This window comes from Trachypithecus francoisi, unplaced genomic scaffold, assembly GCF_009764315.1.
Source record: "Trachypithecus francoisi isolate TF-2019V2 unplaced genomic scaffold, Tfra_2.0 Lachesis_group10, whole genome shotgun sequence".
NCBI lineage: Eukaryota > Metazoa > Chordata > Mammalia > Primates > Cercopithecidae > Trachypithecus > Trachypithecus francoisi.
Window position 1 is genome coordinate 62,532,876 of NW_022681455.1, and position 22,350 is coordinate 62,555,225.

The following is a 22,350-nucleotide window of genomic DNA, read 5'->3' on the forward strand; positions in this document are numbered from 1 at the left end:
GTATAGCGTATTCTGAATAAATAGCTTTTATTTGTTCTCACTTGGGTAGTAATGACTTAACTGTGCTCCCTCCATCCCTTCAAATATTTAGGTCCTAATCCCCAGTATGCCAAAATTTGATTGTATTTGTAGATAGGGCTTTTAAACGCGTAATTAAGGTTTAATGAGGTCATTAGGGTGAGCCCTAGTCCAATATAACCAATGTCATTATGAGAAGAGGGGATCAAGACACAGAAACACAGAGGAAAGATCATGTGGAGACCCAGAGAAAAGAGGACTACTTACAAGCCAAGGAGAGAGGCTCTCAGAAGAAACCAACCTTGCCAACATCTCGATCTTAAACTCCTAGCCTCCAGGATTATGACAACATAAATTTCTGTTGTTCAATCCACCCATTAGGTAGTATTTTGTTGTATTCATTAGACCCTAGATAATTCTAAAGTTGAATTCAACAACCTTTATGCGGCAATTGACCAAAACCCTAAAAGAGACTGACAGAGATCCAAATATGTAACCCAGCTAGTACTATAGAACTATTAATTATTCTGGCTTCGTAAGAGTGGCATGATGCTGCATGCTATGTAGATTTTTAAAAGCTTCTGCACATCTGCTCTCTAGACAGAGAATCACTATGATAATACAACAAAAAGGTCAAGAAGATTTTGTGATACAGTTTTATACGAAGTTTACTGAATAATCTCTGAGTGGTAAACAGCTGGATTTCCACCTTTCCTTGAATTGGCTAACCTCTTGAAAGTAAGAGAATGACCAAAAGGGGTGACTAAGAGGCAGAATATACAAACACAATAGCCAGACCATACAAGAAAGTAGAGCTCTGACCCACCTCTATAGCAACCAGTCCAGAAAGCCAAAAAACAACCCCATAGCAACCAGCTGAAAAACAGCCAGGACTTCATTGACTGACAGCTTCCTTAATTTGCGTCTGCTTGCAACTTAGGACCAAATGAAGAAAGTCAAATACGCACACATAACCAATCACATTGGATGTCCTGGTTCTAGTTAGCTTATCTACATCTTCTCCATGCCAACAGCCTCCAATCAGGGCATAACTGAAGCCTTCCCCCTTTTCCACCCTAAAGTTTCACACTCCACTGCCTGTCTTTAAGTCTCGGCCAGATAAAAGTGGTAATTTCTGACTCCATAAACAACTTTTGCTTCTTATTGGGTGGTTTCTGTTTATTTCTACACTCACTTACCTGATTTAGCTGATGCTGGAAAACATGATGTTTCTGTTTTCACATTTCAAATATTCTTTCACATGCATCTCATTTAATCAAAAATCATCCTGATGAAAGACAGTCTGGAAAATATGCTTGTGTTAGTCAGGGTTCTCCAGGAAAACAAAAGCAATAGAAAATACTTCGCTAGTTACTATAAGGAATTGGCTCCTCCAGTTATGGAGGCCCGCAAATCTCAAGATCTGTAGGGTGAGTAAGCAAACTGGAGACCCAAGATAGCTGATGGTTTAGTCTCAGTCTGAGTCTGAAGACCTGAGAACCAGGAATGCTGATGTAGTTCCAGTCTAAAGGTCAGTGGCCTTGGGACCCAGAAAGATCTTGATATGGTTTGGCTGTATCCCCACCCAAATTTCAAATTGAATTGTAGCTCCCATAATTCCCATTTTGTCTTTGGAGGGACCCAGTGGGGGGTAATTGAATCACGGGGGCAGGTCTTTCCTGTGCTATTCTCATGAGAGTGAATAAGTCTCATGAGATCTGATGGTTTTATAGATAGGAGTTCCCCTACACAAGCCCTCTTGCCTGCCACCATGGAAGATGTGATTTTGCTTTTCCTTTGCCTTCAGACATGATTATAAGGTCTCTCCAGCCATGTGGAAGTGTGAGTCCATTAATCTTTCTTCCTTTATAAATTACCCAGTCTCGGGTATGTTTTTATTAACATCTAGAGAGCAGACTAACATAGAGCTGATAATTTAGTTTAAGTCTAAAGGCAGAAGAAAGGCCAATATTCCAGTCTGAAGGCTGTTAGCCAGGGGTTACTGTTCCTTACTCAGGGATGTCAAACTTTTTGTTCTATTCATGCCTTCAACTGATTAAATGATGCCCACCCACATTAGGAAAAGCCATTTGTTTTACTCAGTCTACCACTTTAAATGTTAATTTCACTTAAAAATACCCTCACAGAAACACCCAGAATAATGTTTGTCCAAGTATCTGAGCAGCCCAGGGCATGGTTAAGTTGACATGCAAAATCAACCATCGCTGTAATATACAGGTTTCTAGCCCCTACCACACAGAAAAGAGTGGAAACAGTGCTATCAACAGACAATATAAAGCATGAAGTCAAATTATCTGAGATAAGGAAAAAGAGGAAATTGTGGAAGAAATTTAAATGTGGTGATGTGATGATGAATTTACTTCAGATACATTTGATTTGAGATAGAGTGATATATTCAAGTAAATATGGAGAAGAAGAAGATAATGACACTAAAGAGATAAATTTGAGGATCATAGGACTGTAGAAGACAAGCAAAGCATGGTGATAGGAGAGAGAACTTGGTAAAGACTATAGTTAAATAAAAAAAAAAAAAAAAAACAGCACTGAGACCTGAGTTCTCAGAAATTCTAATATTTAGAGACCAGATAGGAAGATAATATAGGGCAAGTGGTTGAGAAGGAGTAGTAGAGATATACATATATTTTTTCAGGTAGACAGGGAATAAAGTGTCTTGAAAAACAAATGGCGGAAGTGTTTATAAAATCTAGGTGATATCTTTATTAAATGGTACTGGAGAGACTAGTAAGTTGAATGAATATTAACAACTATGTTCACAACATGGAGGTCATTATTGGAGTTATCAAGGGCAGTTTCTATAGAGTAGTTCAAGCAAAAGCCAGGCTGATGTGGTTTGCAGAGCCTTCAAACTTCTGGTTTTAATGCTATAGTGCACTATCTATTTGGATAATATCTAAAAGTGCTAGAAAAATGTGGTAGTAATATTTTTTACATGCTTCTCTGAGATGGTATAAAATAGAAGAAAGTAGTGAAGGCCAGAAATCAAAAAAATTATATAAGGCCTCAACAAAGAAAATGATAATAAACCCTTATAAAAGACATAAAGCACATACAACCCCTTGGGGAGATATAATATGCTTGTGAGCAGAAAGACTCAATATTGTCAGGTTGTTAAATGTCTCTAAATTAACCTACAAATTTCAATCCAAGGCACCCAAAATAAAAATCAAAATTGGATTATTTTCATAAAAACTGAGAATCTTATTCTTAAACTCATATGGCAAGGCTAGTAACTAAGAATTACCAAAACAAGTTTTATAACTAAACAGATATGTATGGATTTATATAGCCACATATGAACACATAGACATAGAATGAATTTGTGTCCTTTGCAGGGACGAAGATGAAGCTGGAAACCACCATTCTCAGCAAACTAACTCAGGAAGAGAAAAACAAACACCTCATGTTCTCACTCATAAGTGGGAGTTGAACAATGAGAACACATGGACACAGGGAGGGGAACATCACACACTGGGGCCTGTCAGGGAATAGGAAGCAAGGGGATGAATAGCATTAGGAGAAATATCTAATGTAGATGACGGGTTGATGGGTGCAGCAAACCACCATGGCACATGTATACCTATGAAACAAACCTCCAAATTCTGCACATGTATCTAATAACTTAAAGTATAATTATAAAAAACCATGCTATGTGGAATATCATACCCTTCAGGTGTGTGTATTTGTAAATTAAACCCTAAACATTAAATATTTCCTAACATTTACACACATTTATATATAAACAATAATTAAATAAGACCTGTTTATGTATACATAACACACTTGTTATATTTATATATAACATGCACACACACACACAAACACACACACACACATATATATATATATAGAGAGAGAGAGAGAGAAAGGAAGACAGAGAGATCTGGGAGGATAAACATTAAATTATGAATGTATTTCCTATTAATTGGAAAATCAAAAATTCATTTCAAAAGAAAACAGAAATTATTATCTCTGATAATAATTGCTACCAGAAAAGACTTGCAGATATGCAAAATACTAGAACATGCTTAAATATTCACAAGATGAGCCATTAGCATGGGAGAGCTGGAGAAACAGAAGATGAATAATAGAAGAATCAAAATCCAGGAAATATGAAGACAGATTGGACTTTGCTGAAAGCAGGATCCCTGCAGTAAGTGCTGATGCTGAGAGGATTTTCAAATTGGTATTGAGAATGATTAAGAGTCAAACCCTTTGGTCAGGCTGAGTCTGAATCTGAATTTCCTGCTTTGCCTCTTAGTAGCTGTGTAACCGTGAGAAAGTTACTTACACATTTCTGTGGGTCGATTTCCTCATTTTATTAAATAGCATTAAAAAATATAACCTGATCAGGTGAGTTGTTAAGAAGACTAATAAAATGTACTTTAAGGACTCCCTAGCAAAATAAGCGTTTAGTATTGGTCAACAATTACTACAAACCTTTGTTTGCCACAATAAATGGTAAGGATATAAGTTGAAAGAAAAGGTAAATGTTTTTAGGAGAATTAAGAAAGCAAGAAGAGTTGTTGAAGGAAATAATAAGGAATAATAATAAGGAAATATAATTTGATTGTTGGACAGTTCCAAGGGTCCAATAAGGGTTGGCAACTGAGAATCTATGTTTTAACAAACTGTCTTGGCATTACATTATCATACTTACACACAGAAAAAGATGATTTACAAGTATCCAGGCCATACTTATATTTAGCATTCCCTTTGTACCAGATCGTGCTGTTAAGTGTCTCACAAATATTACCTCATTTAACCCTTAAAAATTTCTATTTACAAAACAAATACTTCCACGTTCACCTTCTTAACAAATATAACATATATTTAGTATCTCCCAAAAAAGTAGGTAGTTAAGCAAAGAATGTCATGAATAGATCACTGCTATATTTTAGTGTTTGAATGGATAATGATCCATTATCCATTCAAACACTAAAATATAGTCGCAACAATTCTTTCAAAGTTTAAGGAGACTTTTTTGTTTGAAACCCTTCCATGACTCCTCCTAGTATTCAAATTTCCATGCCATAATAAGCCTTACAAACTCAACGTGATCTGGCATCCTGCTAAGTCTCTGACCTCACCCCTCTGCCTTCACACACTGCATTCCATTCACACTAGTGTTTCTACCTTGAATATTGCAAAGATATATGCCAACCTCACGGGCTGAAAACAGTTTCTGTTAATACTCTGGCAACAAGTTTAATGTAGTTAAAATATAAGTGAACTAAATGGAAATTAATAAAGAGAAATAGAGAGCTTATTAATAATTATGTCCTTAAGGTAAATTATTCTCCTTTGTATTTAAAGTGTTTATTATTTTATTGCACTGAAAAATATATAAACTCTGAAGATTAGAGAATATCTAAATGGAAATTGCATTAATTCCGCTTCTCCAGTCTTGTTGCTGGTGCACAAAAATATGCATCACTGCATCACTAAAGAGATTCAATAATTTCCAAAATTATTTGACCTCAGAATACATCTCATAGATTAATATTTCTCAGAAACATTTTTGGAAATACAGTAGGAGACAAAGTTCTTCTGCCATCTTTGTTCCTTACTTTGATTTAAATTTTAACACTACGTAAGCTAAAGACATAGTTCTCATTCAGCAAAATTTCCTAAGAAAACAAACTTACAGAAGACTAATCGGATAGAAATTTCTGAGAAAGCTATGATATACAATATAAATACATTGGACTGATTCATTGAGAATGATTAGAAGTAAACAGAATGATAACACTCAACATAGTTTATAATGAATCACATTTGCAAATCATGGCATTATAATGATACTTTGAATCACCATGTTAATTTATATAGGTAGGCATATATCATTAAAATGATTCTTTTTTTTTTTTTTTTTTTTTTTGAGGCGGAGTCTCGCTCTGTCGCCCGGACTGGAGTGCAGTGGCCAGATCTCAGCTCACTGCAAGCTCCGCCTCCCGGGTTTACGCCATTCTCCTGCCTCAGCCTCCTGAGTAGCTGGGACTACAGGCGCCCGCCACCTCGCCCGGCTAGTTTTTATATTTTTAGTAGAGATGGGGTTTCACCGTGTTAGCCAGGATGGTCTCGATCTCCTGACCTCGTGATCCGCCCATCTCGGCCTCCCAAAGTGCTGGGATTACAGGCTTGAGCCACCGCGCCCGGCCAAATGATTCTTATATATATCAAATATGTGTTGTATTTCTAGCTACTAAGAATGACATAAAACAAAAGTTTGAAAGTATATCATGGTCAGATAAAACTTCCTTTTCAATATAAATAAATATTATAGCAGTTTGCTGTAAAAAATTAAGATGAAAACTATGTTCTTTGAAGTAAAATTGATGAATGAAAATTTAAATATTGAAAGTATGAAAAATATTCATGAACTGTCTATTGATCAAATTCTCTCTGAAGTATAGTCCTTCAAACATCTTCCGTCATGCATTTCATCAAACCAGATGTGTAAGCTCAAGACCGTGAAAAGCAAACGGGGAAAGCTCATAACGCTTTGCTGCCACTACAGCACGCAGCCATCTGTGAAGCCTTGTTTTAACATTACTGCTTCAGTGCGTGTTTGTCTTTGCATAAAAAATTTTAGATTGATATATTCCCATGTCTTTGCACACACTAAACACTTACATTTGTAGTAAAGTGGAATCTTATTTTAGTTTTTAATCAGTCTTATTAACAGAATCATAAATCCAGAAAGAACATAAGAGAAGAGCTGGGTTTGGATGGAAGTTTTCTGTCCCCAGTTCAATGCTTTCTCCATTAAGCCATTATTTGAATGATACAAGCACACTGTATTCTAAGAAAATGGAACAAACTCTCTAACCTGCCCCACTATCTAGTTTCAGTGGCATAAATACTTTGTGGGCAACAAAGGAAATTAAATAAAGAGGGTGAGGAGAAAGGAGACGTATCAAAATTCAGAGCTGATGCTTTAGAACTTCTTCAGCGATGCTGTATTTGTTAAATGCAAGTAGATAAAAACATGTCACATTTTAAAGCCAATTTGTGCCTCTAGAGACAAGAATTATAAAGTCTATTGATCAGAATGAGGTAATGTTAGAAGGGCATTAATTATTTTAGCTGATGCCAAATATACATAAAATTCTTAGCATACTTTTAAGTACCAATATTAAAGCAAAATTAATGTGAGCACATATTTTTATATAGTAGGGAGCAATATTCTTTCAAAACGTAGAGAAAGGTGGCCGGGCGCGGTGACTCATGCCTGTAATTTCAGCACTGTGGGAGGCCAAGGCGGGTGGATCACCTGAGGTCAGGAGTTGGAGACCAGCCTGACTAATATGGTGAAACCCCGTCTCTACTAAAAATACAAAAACAAATTAGCCGAGTGTAGTGGTGGGCGCCTATAATCCCAGCTACTTGGGAGGCTGAGGCAAGAGTTCGCCTGAACCCAGGAGGCAGAGGTTGCAGTGAGCCGTGATCACACCATTGCACTCCAACCTGGGCAACAGAGTGAGACTCTGTCTCAAAAACAAAAACAAAAACAAAAAACAAACAAACAAAAAAACTTAAAGAAAGAGAATTAAAAATCGCTACTATAAAATTGACATAAGTATCACAATTTTTTATTTTTATTTAGTACTTATATTTATTTCTTCATTTTAGCAAATAAAATTGCCTATATAGTTTGCATAAATTTATTCACATCTTCAATCTTGCTGACACTTTTTTTTTTTCTGTTGCCCTCATATTCCTTTTCTGCAAATTTTCTTACAGCAAAATCTGGAAATATAGCCCTTAAAGTTAGGTGGTGCCACTTTATCACACACACGTACATTAAATAGTTCAAAACTATGTTCCTTTAATATACAAATTGTATACTGATTGTAAGAGACTTTGAATTAATTTAAACATTGCCAATAATAGTGTATAACCACTGATGAGTAAGACTCTTTCCTGAGTAAACAAGTTTGATTTCAGAGATTATTGAAGTTTATGAACATTTGTTCATGAATCAATATTTGGCCATTATGCAGTTGTATTTTTTTAGAAGATTCATTGAGCTGATTAAGCAATCTTGTTTAAACTGAATTTGGAGGTTAATTCTGAATCTCTTGTGTTTCAAAATCACAACGTTACCCATTATTTTGTTATAATCCAGACTATATTTTAACACATCTTGCAACTTAATTGCTAATTTAATTTGAATTTTAAATGTTAACTTTCCCATCAAAAAACTTTATCTGCCTTGCCAAGATTTAATTACTAGCTGCATAACATTTTTTCCCCAAGGGTTGATACAAGCTGTCTTACAAATTAGCCTACCCTTGTCCCATGCGGATAATAGTGCATTTATTAGAAACTATAGTCAGATCTTGTATGCTGCCCAACAATACTGCTTTAAATAGATACATCAGCTATCTCTTTGCTCAATATGAAGACGTGTTCCAATAAGATTCCTTTAATGAATACCTACAGAACATTTAAGAAACAAGTGATTGTATATTAGCCAAGTTCTCACCATCATGGAGGATGGAATGCAATTACCTGGGAACCTGGAATGATAGAAGATTTGATTTTCTAATAAGCTAGAAGGCTAGGAAAGTATAAAACTTCCAGCATGGTTGGAAAGCTTAAACAGAGCTTATACAAATCAAATTAATAATATTTAAATTGATATAACTATCCTTGACATAAATACATTAATGTGCAAGGAATTGTACTGCACACTTTGCAAATATTTAACTTCATTTATTCTAAATATATAGATAAATTTGACTTTTTAGTAGTTTTGAATGAATAGGTTATGAATTCTAAGATTATATCCAACTACGGGATTATTTCCAGTCACTTCTTTATTCCTAACTGGTTTTAGATGCATTCCAAAAAATATTTCATAAAATCAACTAGGTATAGGAGGCATCTATCATCTAATAATAACTAGATTTGACTCAGACGTGATAGTTTACAAAGTATTTTACAATATATCATTAAATTTGTATTTGAGTAAACATTGTATAACTATTAGTCTATCCAATTTTAAAATACCTAATATTCTTTTCCAAATAGTATTTCATATTGAGATTTAAAAAAAAAAAAAAAAACTGTGGCTATGCATAATAGAATGTAGTGTGTGTGTGTGTGTGTGTGTGTGTGTCTGTGTCTGTGTGTGTGTTCATTACGTTTGGAAACACTAGGTATATGTGTCAACACCAATCATATGTTGGCTGTATTAAAAAATTAGAATATTTGTTCTTGACAGCAACCTTGGTCATATTCTAAATTCCATTTTTATTACATTTGAAAATTACAAACTGATTAATTAGATTTTAAGTTACTTAAGGGATGGCTCAAAGATGATTTATAAACTCAACTCTATTTCAATGACATAAACACCTGCTACTTGATAAACCTTGATATTGGCAACATTAAAAATGACATTGGTAAATACCATTATGAGCAAATCTACCAATGACTTGAATTTTTGTAAAAACATACATATTTTAAGCATTCAAATATATTTCTACACAAAATGTTTATCTCCACTGTTACTTTGATAACATGAATAAAAGCACCAACGTTTATACTAACATCTCTCTTCTATGAACGAATTGCACAAACCACATGAAAAATTAAATTGGACAGTCAATTATATAATTAGAATGTGACCACAGTTCGCTATTTTATTTACTTTTATTTATTTATTTAGAGACAGAGTTTCAGTCTTTCACTCAGGCTGGAGAGAAGTGGCGTGATCTCGGCTCACTGCAACATCCGCCCTTCAGGTTCAAGTGATTCTCCTGCTTCAGCCTCCAGTGTAGCTGGGATTATAGGCACCTGTCACCATGCTAGGCTAATTTTCATATTTTTCGTGGAGACAGGATTTCACCATGTTGGCCAGGCTAGTCTCGAACTCCTGACCTCAGATGTACAACATGCCTCGACCTCCCAAAGTGCCAGGATTACAGATGTGAGCCACTGCGCACAGCCTGCTGTTTTATTTTTTACATTATTTTACATTGGTATTTTCCTACATAACTAATTATGTTTTGCTAAATATTTATATATATTATATAATTATATATGTAAATATATAATATATAAATGCATATTATGTGTAAAGACATAATATATTATATATTATGTATACTATTTACATATTACATAATTGTGTGTGTGTGTGTGTTTGTATATACAATTACATTATAGTTCCAATAGTTTTGCCATATGGGAATTGATAAAATGTTTCTCTCTTCAGAGAAAAGGGAAACTCTCAGGCCAGGTGTTTTCAAGATTTTGTTGTTTTGCCTTTTAATCACTTCAATCTTTGTTATTCATTAATCTTTTCCCTATGATTTAAAACCATAGTCAGCACTGATTGCACCAGAGTTGATTCAAATCAACTCTTTTACGATTTCAAAATTTTAAATCAACTCTGGTGCAATTTTGAATTTTACGAATTCAAAATTGAATTTTGTTTTAAGAATATCATGTCAATGTAAATAATCTTTCAACCCATAAATGTCAATGAAGAAAGTGGGATCAAAGAGTATTGTCCCCCTTTTGCTCTGCACATCTCCTTGCTGTCACCATGTGAAGAAGAATGTGTTCACTTCACCTTCTGCCATGATTATAAGTTTCCTGAAGCTTCCCAGCCCTGAAGAAGTGTGAGCCAATTAAACCTCTTTCCTTTATAAATTACTCAGTCTCAGGTATGTCCTTACAGCAGTGTGAGAATGGACTAATATGTACTAAATAAAATTTTTTATATATAGAAAAGTAAAAATAAAAGCCATCAAAACTTTTAAGTGTGAATACCATGCCAGTTTGAGAAAATTCTGTCTTGGTGTCTCATTGAGGCAAAAGAATAACTAATGTGAGTATTTTAATAGATTATTTTGACATAATTCATTCTAACCAAAGTACATGTTTACAAAAATCTTCTTTATAAAACAATTTAAAGAACTGATAATCACAAGACAGATTACTAATAGTTTTTAAACTTTTATGGAAAAAAGTTATTTTATTCAAAATATTAAGGAGGTTACTTAGGCATTGAATCTAATTTTGCTTTAAAAATGATGAAAAAATACATTTTACTGGAAAATACATTGGGAAAGAGACTTCTCAGTACTCTAATATTCATCAGCTTAAGGAAAGAAGATGTTAAAAAGAAAAAAGTTGACTCTAAACTAAAAAATTGCCTCAGCTTCCCAAAGTTCTGGAATTACAGGTGCGAGTCACTATGCCCAGCCTAGACTTTTTTTAATTCTATTTTTTTCTCTGATCATTGTTGCTTCTAAATATTAAAATAAAATGTTTAGATAGAATATATGCCTGGTTGTGAATAGGTGCTTGGTTTAGTGCTACAGATTTTAAATTAGTATTTAGATATTAATCAACATTCTTGTACACTTTTTAAAGTGATTTTATGGAGTTTGATATGAGTAACAAAATCACATGTTAATGATCTCAAAATTGAATTTTGTTTTAAGAATATCATGTCAATGTAAATAATCTTTCAACCCATAAATGTCAATGAAGAAAGTGGGATCAAAGAGTATATTATCTGGGTTATGTTATAATTACAAGAGACAGAATTACAACTTGCTGTTTTAAATTTCAATATGTGTGTTGTATATGTACATAATATAAACTGATAAAGAAGTATCTAATCAATTTTCAATACAAATGGCTAAATCAAAATAAGCTATGTATTTATGGAGGGATTAAAGGATTAAAAGCAATGAACAAATATGGAATATCTTCAAATTTAATAGTTAAGAAAGACCATCAAATTAAATTTACAAAGACCAATAATTTCATGACTATTATGGAAGATCCAGTGCTGAATACAAGATTAGATAATTATGTAAGTTTATACAAGGTTTGATGCTGATTGATGAAATAGTTAAACTTGTATACACTGGCATTGGTATTGAACCATTTTAGCATTTATATTATTTAGTAAACTTATAAGCATCTTGGAAATCCTTTTTCTATTTGTAAAAAAATTAATTTAAAATTATTTTAACTTTTTTTTTTTGAGATAGAGTCTGAATCTGTCAACCAGGCTGGAGTGTAGTGGCATGATCATGATTCACTGCAGCCTCTACCTTTTAGGCTCAAGCAATCCTCCACTTCAGTCTCTTGAGTAACTGGGACCACAGCAGCACGTGACTTGTTGTGGTTGTTGTTGTTTTGTTTTTATTTTTGTTTTTTTTAAATAGGGACAAGGTTTTGCCATATTGCCCAGGTTGTTGTTAAATTCCTGAACTCAAGCTGTCTGCCTACCTCAGCCTCCCAAAATTCTGGGATTCTCCCAAAGTTCAGCCTAGACTTTTTTTTTTTTATTCTAAGTTTTTTCTCTGATCATTAATTACATTGAAAAGGTATAATTTTCAAAATGGTAAAACTGTGACTCTGTAAATATTAAATAAACATATGTCACTCATTTTATTTAATTCACTGATTAATGGGAATATGAATAAGTCAATTCAAATGAGAATTTGACTTACAAAGAGTTTTATTCTCCACTAGACAGCATTAATTTTTATTTTTATTTTGTTTTATTTTTTTTAATGCAACTCGCTCTTTCCTTTTTTTTTTTTTTTTGAGACAGACCCTTGCTCTGTTGTCCAGACTGGCAAGATCTTGGCTCACTGCAACTTCTGCCTACTGGGTTCAAGAGATTCTCATGCCTCAGCCTCCCAAGTAAGTGGAATTATAGGTGCCCGGCACCATGCCCAGCTACTTTTGTGTTTTTAGTAGAGATGGAGTTTCACCGTGTTGGCCAGGCTGCTCTTGAACAACTGACCTCAAGTGATCCACCCATATTGGCCTCCCAAAGTGCTAGGACTACAGGCACAGGCATGAGCCATGCACTCGGCCATCCATTTGCACTTTAATGAAGAAAAAGTATCTTCATGGCTACGAGCAGGCAGCATTTGCCATTAAGTTTTCTACAACTCTACTACTCCTTCAGAGTTATAAATAGTTTAATCAATCTAAAACAACTAAAGGTACACACTTCTATAGAATCAGAAGGTTCACTAGACAGTGTCCAGAATGCCACTACAAAAAAACTGCCAGTCATCTCTTATGGCTGTTTCAAGTCTGACAAATTTTGCTGACAGTAACTCCCATTCCTCTTTATAGGTCTTATCTACTTCCTGTTACCGTATGCATAATCTTATGCAACATGTTCTTTATAGAGTTGAGCTCATCTAGTATAGACAATTTTAAATTTCACTATTTCCACAGATATTTTCATATCATCAGGAAATCCTTAGAAATATTTAAATGGCTGCATGATATGAATCTACTAAAAACTATTTAAGCCCTCTTCTTTTTTTTTTTTTTTTTTTTTGAGACTGAGTCTCGCTCTGTCACCCAGACTGGAGTGCAGTGGCACAATCTCCACCACTCACTGCAAGATCTGCCTCCCGGGTTCACGCCATTCTCCTGCCTCAGCGTCCCCAGCAGCTGGGACTACAGGTGCCAGTCACCATGCCCAGCTAATTTATTGTATTTTTAGTAGAGACGGGGTTTCACTGTGTTAGCCAAGATGGTCTCGATCTCCTGACCTTGTGATCTGCTTGTCTTGGCCTCCCAAAATGCTGGGATTACAGGCGTGAGCCACCGCGCCCGGCCTAAGCCCTCTTCTAATGTTGGTCATAGAAGGTATTCAAGTGTTTGCTATCTTAAATGGATCTGAGAACAGCACTATGCATACCATATTAAATCACAAAATAAATTTTAATAAATAATATTACAGTAATGAATGTTTTATACTGCTTTTAGAATTAGATCTATGTAGATAAAATATGTTCCTGATTACTTGTATGTGTGTATGTATGTGTATGTTTGCATGCTTACTTTTAATATTAGTGTATATAGTGTCTGTATTGGGATTATTGGATTTTGTATTATCTAATATGATAGACAAAATACAACACTTGTAAAAGTTGTATTTATGCAATAACCAAAATGGAAAATATTTTATATATTTATGTGCCATTAGAACTTTCTACTTTGAAAATTGTCTGTATCTTTTGGAATTTTGTTGTTGTTCTTTTCAGGTTGAGGGAATCAAATGTAATTGGTTATAGTGACAATGTTGCAATTTGCCTAAGCCCTATGACTCCTTGAAACAGAGAAGGTCAAGAAATCTTCCTAATCGTTTTGTGATTTGGGCAACAGCTTCTGAAACACTCTTCCCAATATGATTTAAACAGATACAGAGGCCTCCTTATTTACCTTGACAAGGCTAGACAGACTCTCCAAATTCCCATTGTTTATCTCATAAATGGTTGGTTGAACTGTTTTCCCCACTGAAAAATTTAGATACAACTTAAAGTTTAGTCAGACTTCTTTCCTTCACGCAGGCCCCTGAACTTTGACCCACACTTTGGTAGATATTTTATTCTTAAATTATAAAAATAGTGGTGCTATCTGCTATTAACAAACTACAAAAGTGAAAATGTCCAAAGAACTATTCTACAAATAAGTAATGTGACATCATCATACTTAATGCAGAATTTACTGATAAAGAAAGATACTTACATAAGGAAATGAAATATATTTTCATTATTTGCGATTATTTGAATTTTAGTTTGCTAAATTGAAGGTAAATTCCATAAACCTGTATTCACTGAATCAGTTAGGTTATCAATTATGGCAATATTTTTTCTCATTATTATTTTTATAGGACATTAAAAAATTGCAACTTGTCAAAGCTTTTAATAGCTGAATTAATTAAGTCATTTCATAAGAACTGCAGACTGCTATAGACCCAGCACAGTAGTACCTCTTGAAAAGTAAATGTACATTTTTATTTTTAAGTTGTACTGCAAAGGAACTATCCAATGGAAGTTTCCACAGCGATTCAATCTGTTCCTTTGTCCCAATCCACTTCCAAGAAATTCCGTATCTGTGTGATTTCTGGCTCTTAGCTCCACCTCTTGTCTATGATTGTACTCTTTCCAATTTCAACCCAATAATCTAAATTCATGCCTCTCCTTATGAACTCACTTCAATTTTCTGCAACTGTTCCACAGTATAAGATTTGCTGAGTATTAAACCCACCCTGTGAAGCCCTGCTTCAGCATTCTCTGGATACAAATACACGGACTTCAACTCAAACTTGCTCAAAGACTAATTCAGTTTTATGCCCGAGGAAGGAGTTGTGCTATTGATGTTCTGTAACAGAGTGGTTCTCAACCTTTTTGGCACCTGGGACCAGTTTCCTGGAAGACAATTTTTCCACTAGACGGGAGAGGAGGGTGGTTTCAGTATGAAAGTGTTCCACCTCAGATCATCAGGCATTAGATCCCTCACACGTGCACTTCACAATAGGGTTTGCACACCAGTGAGGCTCGAATGTACCCCTGATCTGACAGGAGGCAAAGCTCAGGCAGTAATGCTCTCTCACCCTCCCCTCACCTCCTGCTGTGAGGCCTGGTTCCTAAATGGATGAAAACAGGTACTTGTCCCTGTTCTGGGGGCTGAGGATGCTTGCTGTAGCAGATATTCCTGGACTAATAGATCTTACTACAGTAATCCATAACTAATTTTATAGCAGGCAATGTATTAACTAAATCTAATGCAGAGACTTAAAGCTACATCACAAAATGCCCATGGGGAGAGTTGGAGATGCAGTATGTTTCCTTTATAAACTATTTTAAAATACTTTGGCTCTACTTTGTTATGCTCTATGGTAGAATGTGGTAAACTGTAGCTTGAATCCATATATGCCTGCTTTCCTGTTTGGTAAATAAAATTTTATGAGATCACACCCCTGCTCATTACTGCTGCGTGTCTCTGCCTTTGTGCTTGTAGCTGTGTAGTTGCTATAAAGACCTTCTCTGTTGTATTCCCAGGGCTGTCTTTATGAACATGTGCCCAGTGCAGTCCCACAGGGTACCACATAGTGAAGGGCTTATCTTTAAGGTTTAATTTTCTTCAATTACATTGTTGAAATTCTTAAAACATTTATTTTTGAATTAGTGTTCATAAAGTCTGCTGGGGCAACATATGATATACTGGGGGCTTAATGCCTCAGCTCATATCTTTTCCCAACCTCCCTTTCTCCTCCGGAAGAATTTTTCTGACAGCTGCTCCCAGTCATCCTGTCTGCCTATCCTTGTCCTTCCTGATCTGGTGCTTCAATGGCTGCTGCCCATTGGCCAGAACAGCTACAGATTACATTAGTCAGGGAGATCCATGTTCCACCATGCAGATGTCCTGGTCTGGAATGGAGGGAGGATTGGGCTCTGGAGTTGGCCAGAAATGTCTCAGGGAGGGGCAAGGTGGCAACTGTCCTCCCAGCACTAGCAGTGGTACAGTGAATTCCCCAAATGACTAGGCAGAAGCTTTCTGTCCACTCCCATCCATCATTTTTCACTGAGCCCTTTTGTAGCTGAACCTGTTTTTCCCCTAAGCCTGTCAAAAGTTAACATCTGACTCTACTACATCTTTCTGAGCAGGGAAAAACCTCAAGGCAAAATGGATTCAGATTCCAGATTTACCTCTTATCCTTTATCTTTCATGGCATCTCAAACTTGTTGTCTTGACTACTTTGCTAGTTTTATGTTGTCTTTAAAGATTGCTTTTACACTTATTTGGAACTTTTTCAGTGACCCTAAGCAAAAGTGATCCATCTTTATTAGAAGTAAAAATCCACTAACTAAGAAATGAACATTGTTCTCTCAAGTGGTTCAAGATATTTTAACAGGAGTTTATTTTAAAAAATCTTGTAATAGTTATACTTAACACGAAAAGGAAATTGACTTGATGATTCAAATTATTTTAAATAATTTTACTTTAAACTGTAATTTTCTTTTCAAATACTGCACAAGCTGCCAATTCAGTAGGTAACATTTGAAGACCTGCTGAATTTCTCATATATCCAGAATGACACTATACACATAGCAGAAGCTGAAGAAATTTTCAATTTATTAATCACGTGCAGATGCATTCTGTCTGGCAATTTAATTTATTTAATGCCCAGAAACAAATGGATAAGATGTTTATGTGTCATATTAATGGGAACGTGGCATCTTTCTCACAAGGGGTTCAAACCATTTTTAAATTTAATTTACTCTCAAACTGTGATATTACTAATTATCTTTCATATTATACCTAAGATTCAAAATAAAAGGAGTAACCAAAATTGCCAGAAATTATGAGATGCAAATTTGTGATCAGAAGCAAAATCCTTTCAATTCTAAGGTACTTATTTTAAAAAATGAAGCCAAATACTGAGGAAATTGCATTAATGAAAAATATATTCACTATTTTTTGTGTCTTTTAAATGAAGTATTTATTCAAATCAGCACTTTGGTTTTGGGAACAAGGTATTGGAATTAGAATCTCACCTGAATTTATATGATGCAGGTGATGGCAGATTAATTCATTGTTTTTAAGTTTCTATGTCCACAGCTCTACTGAAGTCATTCTGACAAAAATCATTAGAAAAATATAAATTCACCTCTATAGTGATATCCTCCTAAAATGATAACCTGAAATGTTTTATTTTTGCCAAGCAGCTTCATCTAAAACAGCATATTGTAATGTGAAAAGGATCCAGTAATCAGAAACAGTTTAGAAATGTCACTGTAGGCAACAGAAGATCACAGCAATATATTACTGAGGTTCCTTTCATGGGATATAGGATACATCATAATGTTTTGTTCAATAAAAGGAAAATGTAAAACTGTGTAGAAACACGAAAGTAAAGTGATAAATAGGAGGGTATGTCCAGCATCTAAAACAAAAATCTGGATTATGCTCGTATCAGTACTTTTGTCTAAAACAAGCACAGAGAATTCAATGATTTATATCTTAGAGTGATATTGTACTAGTGGGGCAAATTATATTAATAGGAAAAAAAAGGTTTACCATGAGACTTTTTTTATTGTTAATTTGATGAAAATTTACCAGTTCCTTTATTATGATTAACACTTAGAAATCTTGCTTCTAAAAACAAATTAAAACAAAACAAACAAAAACTTAAACACCACAATAATTTTTATAAAATAATGAGTTATATGTAGTTAATTTTTGCCAATGTATTAGAACATGTGGTGTTCTGTACTGCTTTTTAAGCAATTGATAATGTCCAAATCTCAAGTTGACTTTTACATTTAAATAAAGGAAGTTATTTATTATTACATGCTCATATACATTAATCAAAATACATAAAATCTTTAAAAAATATGTCAGTGGAAAGATACCTTTCTGTTATGGACTTCAAATATGTGTCCTTCCAAAAATCACAGGATGAAATTCCAATCACCCATGTGATATTAGGAAATGGTACCTTTGAGAGGTAATTGGGTCATGAGGTCTCTGCCTTTATGGAAGAAACACCAGAAAGTTCACTAGTTCTCTTTTTGCCGTGTAAGGATGTGAGAAGACGGCAATTGGCAATCTGAAGCACTTCATCACCAGGTTCTAATCATCCTGTCATCCGATGATCTCTGTCTTCTAGCCTCTGGAACTGTGATACATTTTTGTTGTTTATAAGCCACCCAGGCTATGGTACTTGTTATAGCAGCCCAAAGATACAAAGACACTTTCCCTTTCCTGTAAGGGTTTTTCAAAGACTTAGTATCCACATGGTATTTTCTAACACCTACCAAGAAATTATTTGACTACATTTTTATTATTGTATTTGAACAAGAAATTAATTCAACAATCCCTTTCCTGAACTTTCTCTCAACCTCCTTTTTTATTTTTTGGCTTGCTTTTATACTGATATCAGTCAAGAAAATATTCCCTTTTCTTTTAAGAATCCTTCCCTAACCCATCTTGCTTTGGTAGATGCTTTTCCTGTATGTTCACTCTATTACAGTTTCCATGACTTTGTCATGCTATGCCATATTTGCCTACTTATCTATCTGCCTTCCATAGTAATTACTATATACCACTTTTGCTTTCTGTCCTCTTCACCATTTTCCCCAGATACAAGACTGAGTACTTCACATTTTGCAGATACTCAATTATTTGTTGAATAGATAAAGTTCTCAGTTAAAAATAGCAATGCCCTATCAGAAAGATTACTAAGTGAATAATGGCCTTCTGTTTCCTGATTCATCAAATGTCACAAAGGCTAATTACAGAAAGCAATGTCTAGCCAAGAAGGAGTAGAAGGCTTTAAGTCAGTGCAAACAGTGCACCACAATTAAAGTTAGAAATATCCCAGGACCTCAACATATATTTCACAACAAAACTCTTAATTTGCACAATTATGCATTCATATATTGTTTTCAATTTCTTCTTGGTCATAAAAATATTGATTTTGTACTGTAACTTTTCACAAGAAAAAAAAAGAAACAATTCAAATTGTACCTGGTATAATTATATTCCAAAGACTGTTTCAAAGCAAGTTTCAGAGCATAAACCCAAGATGATCATCAGGCTATAGAATTTGATAGTTATAGTCACTATCAATCAAAAGTAATAAAACTGATTTCTGACCAAATAATAAAATTTATGTTTTCATTATCTTTGTGGTACACCTAAAACGACCATGAAATACACTAATTCATTCTACTTTGTGAAATAAACTGAATTTACTTCACACCATTACTAGCAATTCTACTTTAATAGATTTATAAATTGCCAAATAACATTCCTGAAGGTGTAGTAAGAAATAAATTTACCACCTAGAGTTTTATTTCTTCTCATCTTTTATAATGCATACGACTGCTTAAATGATCTATTTAGCCCTTCATTTTTTCACAATATGTTAGTTCATATTACTTAGCAATATATTTTTATTATTATATATTTATTCAAGAAAAATAATGTTTATATATTTAATTTTCACTTTGCATAAAACTGCATTTGATACTTTTATTGAAAGCACTTATATTGTAATTTAATTTTATTTTGAACTTGTGATTACTCACAGAAGCTGGTTCAAATGTTTGTTAGTCTTAAAACACTCACACTTCATTGTTGTCTAGCCAAATTTTGTTGGCAAATTAATGACTGTTTATTACTTTTGTAATTAGTTTTTGAGACTCTAATTTACATTTTAGAACTGAACTGTCTGCAACAATAATGAATAGTCACTATTAGACATGTAAAATTTGAATAGTTCAAATTCAGGTGTGCTGTAAGTATTAAAAATACAGATTTTCAAAAACAGTAAAAAGGTAAATACTGTAAAATATCTTAATAAGGCAATTGAAACTTTTAAAATATATTGGAACCAATCAAATATACAATTAAAATTAATTTTACCTTTATTTTTACTTTTTTTAACATGGCTATTAGAAATCTTAAAATTGCATCAACAGCTTGCCTTTGTGGCTCACATTATATTCCCTTTGGTCTATGCTATTCTAGCTTTGCTCAATGGTCCTTCTGCATATTGTTGCCACATTTTTCTTTATATCTTTAACTATTTCCTTTTTCCATCTGAAAAAAATACGTTATTAGGGAGTCATTTTCACATTATTGGTACCAACCTATAATACTTAAAATATTAAGTTGGGTGCAGTGCACACACCTGTAGTCCCAGCTGTTCAGGAGGCTGAGGCAGAAGGATTGCTTGAGACCAGGAGTTTGAGGACAGCCTAGGCAATGCAGAAAGACCCCATTTATTTATTTTTTAAAATATGCATACTTGAATTCATAAAATTTCCCTTTCAGCTTTACTATTTAATATGTGGAGTGTTAAATGATGGGTGTGTGTGTGTGTGTGTGTGACTAAGAGAGAATTTTGAAGGTTTCACGTGTCAGATCCTCTTTTAGTGATATTACATGAGATGTCCCATTTTAATTAAATAAAGTCCATGTAAGAGAGATATCATTTCTATTTTACAGAAAGAGAAAGAATCTTGAGGAAGATTGAGTAACTTGTCCAGTATGCGCTTCTCTAAAGAAAACATTATCTTAATCGATAAAATCTTTAAAATACCATATAACAATAATGTAGCTATTTTCAGAAAAAAAAATCAGCAATATTAGCTCCATGGGCATTATAAATTTTAATATCCTCAAAATTTTATTGTGATATCTCTAGTTTTTTCAGGTGTATCTTGACTTAATTTTGCAACAATTCATTTAAGGCTGCTGCTACTTTTATCTTGTCCATTGTTATTATCTTTTCATATGAATTCTATATAACTTAATGAATATAAATTTTAGTGTGTTTTAAAATTGTCTCTAATATCACATATATTTAATTCTTAGGAAAATTTGGATAACAAAAGCAGAAAACAAATACTATTATTTGTATTGTAACTGTATATGGTAATAATATATGTCATATATCTGGTTTCAGTATATTAAGAACTGTTTTGAAATCAATATAAAGAGATTTTAGTCATTAAAAGTGTACAGATGATATAGTTATGATAAATTGTTGATATTCCAAAGTAAATTATAATAAGAATTAAAACAATGTCACAAGATCCTTCGGGTGTCACTTCACCAGCCAGACACCTCTGTTACTGGTGAAGCCTCTGCTTGAAATTTGCTGGCACCTGCTAGGCTTATTCTGCCCACCCAGCCCAGCAGGCATCACTCATCTCACACTGCCAGCCCAGATCCCACACCTGCCAAGGCTGAGCCAGGTGCAGAGTGGTGAGAGATATGTGCGTGAGCGAGTGCAGGGTCCAGCCACTGCGTACAGGCAGTCACGCCAGCTACTGCAGTGGGGCAGGCAGCTCCAGGCACAGGCACAGGTGCGAGTTTGTGTGAGGCTACATCTGGATCAGACGTACAAGTCACAAACAGTCTCTGCTGCAGGCACCAGTATCCAGAGGAGAAGAACACAGTGGCAGCTGAGAGCTCAGAGATGCCAGGAGTTGTGGGGCCCCAAAGAGGGTGTAACAACATGTCACAGCCCTGGCTCGTGGAGCTCTGAGGTCTGGGCTCTCAGAAGAAATGCCACTCTTCACTCTTACAGTCTGGGAGTGCATAACCACCTGCAGCTCAGCAAGCCAGCCAGGAACATGTTACAGCTCCTTTCACTCCTGAGGTTTGATGGGTCCTGAGTTCTTTTCCTGAATCCAAGAAGAATGAGGTTACGCTGGCAACTGGAGGGAGAGTAAGGCAGAGAGGAGCTTTATTGAGTGACAGAATAGCTCTCAGGAGACCCAAAATGGGTAACTCCTCTCTACAGACAGGTCTTTGTGTAGAGGAGACTTGAAGTGTGTAGCTCCTATCTGCAGGGAGGTCATCAGGAAGAGTGTCTGAGTCTGGCTGAGACCCGGGGTTTTTATGAGCTCACCAGCGAGGAAATCCATGCTGATTGGTTCATGGATGGCCGTGGGAGGGCCTGGGAAAAGTACCGTAAGTTCTCAC

The 22,350-nt window shown here is 34.7% G+C and overlaps 1 protein-coding gene across 1 annotated transcript in view; it reads right to left on the reverse strand.

Moving 5' to 3' along the window:
* The window catches only part of EYS (eyes shut homolog), a 2,089,174-nt gene that overhangs the window by 1,894,628 nt on the left and 172,196 nt on the right, over nt 1–22,350 (reverse strand). The window lies entirely within an intron of this gene.